The sequence below is a fragment of the Penaeus chinensis genome, chromosome 27 (genome assembly GCF_019202785.1).
Source record: "Penaeus chinensis breed Huanghai No. 1 chromosome 27, ASM1920278v2, whole genome shotgun sequence".
In the NCBI taxonomy this organism is placed as follows: Eukaryota; Metazoa; Arthropoda; class Malacostraca; order Decapoda; family Penaeidae; genus Penaeus; species Penaeus chinensis.
In genome coordinates, this window is record NC_061845.1 from 19,177,201 (window position 1) to 19,182,326 (window position 5,126).

A 5,126-nucleotide genomic window follows, 5' to 3' on the forward strand; every position below is an offset into this window, starting at 1 on the left:
TGGTACCCATATTAGTTTAATTTGTTGGCACCTTGTAGTTTATGAATGATATTACCCTGCAGTTCATTTTGAATAGTTTGTAATGATTTAATAGTTTTATGTGAACTTAATGAATCAGAAAGATATAACTATTCTATCGTGGGTCGTCGACACTACAAAATCAATAGCTTTATCAATGGTAAAAAGTTCAGCAAGAAATATCGATGTACGCTTCGGCAGTCTGAACTTCAATTCACATTCAGTCGAACATACACCCACACTCTCATCTGTCTTGGAGCCGTCGCTATATATAAGAAAAAAGGGAGATGTTTAATAAGGATCTCTCTCAACCACTGGTGTACCTCCACCGCTGGCGTCATGGCCTTGGCTGATGGAAGCCAGGCTTCCATAATAGAAAAGTTGGGGGTTTCCCATGGCGCTATATCTGAATGAACCAGGGTATCGATGGTAGAGAGATCTATACCGACTTTCTGGACGAGGTCGTGGAGTCGCGTGGCATAGGGCCTAATGCCTCTAATGCCATTGGGATGGCTCGGGTCTCGAGCCACCTTAGCTGCATTGTTCAGGGGTAATTGGCCGCGTCTGAGTCGGAGGGGAAGTACTCCTGACTACACCTCAAAACGCTCCAAGACACACACGTATGCAAGCATTCCGCACAGCATCCAAACCTTTCAAAGTCGAGTTGAATGCCGAGCCATACACGATTGACCCACAATCTACTTTAGACCTAATCAGGGCTTTATATATCATTAGCAAAGACTTTCTATCAGCTCGCCATTTATTACCAGAAATGCACTTGAATAAATTTAGTGCTTTTTGACATTTATTCTTTAACTGACCAGTGTGGCCTTTCCACCATCAAAAAGTACAATCAAACAATCAAAGAGTAGACCGAGAAATCTAGCAGAATTTTGAATGGATTTTGGGTGAATGTTTAGAGTTAGCCTGATGTTCGGCATTTTCCTATGTGAAATGCACTTGAATAAATACTCTTTCTTGTGGAAAACTTAAAACCCCACTGGTGGCCCCAATTATGAATCATATCCAGTGCCAGTTGGATGCGATTTGCCAAGAACTGCATTATTGCTGGAATGCCATAATGTACAATCATTAGCGTACAGGGAGCTGGTAGGATGTCATTAATCATACATAAAAATAATGTTGGCAACGAGACACTTCCTTATGGGACCCCGTTTGCCTGGACAAAAATGTCCGAAAAGTGACAATGTCGGAAAAAAGTTTGACAGAGAGTTCTGTCAAAGATGAAGTTTTGAATAAAACAAGGCAAGTTTCCACGTAATCCAAAAGCATAAAGTTTTCTGTTTTGGCAATTGCCTCTTTCCAGTTTTACTAGCTGATCGAGAGTTTGGCGTCCCTTTCGCCAACTAGTAAATTACTGTTTTTTAAGAAATGCAATAGCCTACTGTTGACAATTCGTTCCATGACTTTGCTTAAGCAACTTGCCAATGCAAATGGGCGGTAGGAGATGGCAGATCTTGGATTTCCCCCTACTTTCAATATGGGAATGATGTGGGCGAAGTCCCATGTTTAGAAAAGTGTGGCTCTTCCAAATTTCATTGTACACTTCTAGCAACTTAATCATGTCATCATGATTAAGCTGCTTTATCATCTCATATCGAATCTCATCGGGGCCTGGTGGATGTACATGGCGACCCTCTCGATCCTTCCTACACAGATGGTAGTTCCTCAGCGAAAGGTGTGTTAAGTGCGCTTCTTGGAGAACTATAATATCGGGAGCATAAGACAAGGCTATTAATTTTTTTTTTCTTCTGGGAGGGAGGTTCGCCCTGCTCTCCCTCGCTACCCAGGGGCTTCCCATGGGTATTTTTGGAGACAGTAGCCTCCATGTCCTGTGTCTCGCTGCCAGGGAGACGCCCGGTAGAATATGATCTGTGCCGAGAAACAGACCAAACACCAGGCGAAGTCCTAGCAGGAGCCTCCTGGACGAGGTGCGATCCAGATTGTGTTTTGGTATCATCCTCCTTATGAAGCTGCTGCTTTTGCTGGGTTGATTCAGTAATTTGTTGAATTGTATTTTTCAATTCTTTGATTTGACTCATTAATTCCTTAACCGTTTCCTTTAATTCTGCAATTTCTTTATCTTTAGTTGTAAGTTCCTGACTGTTGCCGTTTGCATTGGGTTGTTGTTAGTTGCTATTGAAGTGTAGGAAGTATTGGGTTTGCTGGTCAAACCTTCAACTTTCCTCTTGGCTTCACGGTAAATAACATCATGCTCCTTCTTCAAGCTACTGCACTCGGCAGGGCCAGATTGATGGGGACATAGTTAGCACACTTGAGAATGTTCTCAGTACATACAGCAATGTTATGATCTCCAGCACATTTACCACAAGTAAATTTACTAGTATCTTTACATCGTAATAAAGTGTGTCCAATTTTTTGGCATCTATTACAGCGCATAGTTTTTTTAATGTAATCCAACCATTACATACTCATACATTTTACTTGAAGCAAAAGTAATATAGCACAATCCGGTTTTTGTTCGCACATCCCCGTCTTTCTTAGCCATGCAGTTCACGTCCACTATCCTTTGGTCTTTCATATTTTTAAGAATATCACTCTCCTCCATTGTCCTCAAATCCCTGCTAAAGATTACTCCCTTGCAGGTATTGGGGCCAATGGGGATAGTTACTTTCACTTTCAAATCATGAATCTGCGTCAGTTTGAGCAAGTCCTTGATCTGGGAGTTGAATTGCCCTTTTACAAGGAGGCTTCCATCTCGCAATTACCTGACAAAATCAAAATCGCCGTCCTTGACCATCAAGGACCTTCTTGATGATGAAGGGGCTCACATTCAAAAGCGATTGATTTTCATTCACGCATTTGACAGTCAAATACCTTGCATTCTCTGGAGAAATTGCAAAAAACTCGTCGCTCTCGTTTGTCAGCAGTAGGGGTTCCATTGTTCAAGGTCACATAAGTCTTAGAAGAGTCATAGGTCGTCCTCCCTCCTTGAGGACTGATTGATTGATGATTTAAAATTATCTGCCGCGTCAACAGCTCATAAATAACAATAAATATTATATTAAAAATCAAAGCATAAACATTATGCTCTAAATGTATAAAAATATTAGTTTCCCTAAGGAAACTAATAAGACCCTCTGTGTCACAATCCTCCCCCAATACATTTTTCAATGTATATGGGGGAGACAAGTGCATACGTCTTTGGTCTGAAAATGTTACTCAACTTTCCACCACATGTGCGACCGTTAATGGCTCTTGGCATTCCTCACAGCGTGCTTCACTTCTAGCCATCATCGGCCCATGAGTCATTCTTGTATGTCCGATTCTCAGCCTTGTTAATACAACTGCTACTTGTCGGTTGGGATGGATGCTGATCAACCAACTGCCAAGGTCATCTCTAATCTCTCTTTCTAGAGGTATGCCTCCATTGTTCCCTCCATTTATCGTGAAGACAACTCCTGATTCTGGGTTTCAAGTTAGTATGTGGGAGAGGAAAACGAGCATGACAGAGCTGAGTGGCAGCTACCTTGGCCTTCCGATCAGCTCGCTCATTCCCAAAGATACCAACACGTGCTGGCACCCAACTGATATCAGTGCAAGCCAATCTTGAACCTTCCTCACCACTGGATGTAAGGAGTTTAAACTCTTGATTACTTGCAAGGCACTACGAGAGTCACAATATATTACAACGGAATGGTTCGTAAGATCTCTAGTCATCTTGACTGCTGCAAGGATGGCATGTAGCTCTGCAGTGAAGATCGAGGCTGATAGAGAAAGACTGCCATATTGATTGGTCGTGGGGGGGGGGGGGAATTGGGGAATTCCAACAAACAGAACCTTAGTTAGATTTAAATTAAGATCTTCCACAAGGTTCCTCATTCTCCTACCATAGGATCGGCTATCCTCAAGGGGGTTGAAAACCAATCTGGATATAGGAGATCCCGGAATCTTTTGTAGTCTCGTGTAGTAAATCAGGTTCATGTAGTCCCAGTGTAATGAAAGAGGTGGTTCTCCACTCTCAGCATACAGGGATTCCACAGGTGAAGATCTGAAAGCCCCTGTACAGATTCTGAGAGCTTCATTATGAACTGAGTCCAATATCCCGAGAACAGTGGGAGTTGCAGATGAATAGCCTCACATCCATAGTCAAGTTTGCTACAAATAAGCGCTCGGCAAAGCCGCAGAAGCGTTGTGCGGTCTGCACCCCAAGATAGGTGTGGAAGAACCCGCAAAATACTAAGTGCTTTTGTAGCTTTCACCTTTAACTGTTTGATGTGAGGCACCCATGTAAGCCTTGAGTCAAAAAATAGACCTAAGTACTTCACCTCTTCGACAAAATGCAGTGGGTTTGCTCCTAGATAGAAGGAAAGGTGAAACTTTCCTCGTTTGTGGAAATGCACAGCCATGGTCTTGCTTGGAGAAAATTTGAACCCATGGTATGTTGCCCACTGCACAACCTGATTTATTGCAGTCTGCATGTGTCTTTGCACACCCTGTAAGCTTCCTCCTGAGCAGTACAGTGTAATGTCATCCACATACAAATTACACGAGACAGAACTTGGAACGACCTTTACGATGTCATTAATGGCAACGGCAAACAGGGCCACACTTAAGACACTCCCTTGTGGGACCCCTTCTAGCTGATCTTCCAGGTTAGAGAAACTGTTTCTCACCCTCAATCTAAATTTCCTGTCAGCAAGGAAGCTTTGTATGAAGGTAGGCAATGCTCCTCTTAGACCAGTGTCATACAGCTTCACGAGTATGCCATGCTTCCAAGTGGTATCATAAACCTTTTCACGGTCAAAGAAGACTGCTAGCATGTGACGTCGCTGTGCGAAGAAATTCTTTATAGCAGTCTCCATCTTGACAAGTGCATCTGTGGTTGATCTCAATTTTCTAAACCCATATTGATATGGGGTCAGCAAGTCTTCCTTTTCTAGGAGCCATGTCAATCTGAAGTTTACCATTTTCTCAATCAACTTGCAGATGCAGCTGGTGAGAGAAATTGGTCTGGAAGCATCTTTGCCAGGTTTAGGGACAGGAATGATTATTGCTTCTTTCCATGAGGATGGATCCTAATGAATATATCCAACAGGAACTTTTGGGAGCCCTCCGGTAAGTGA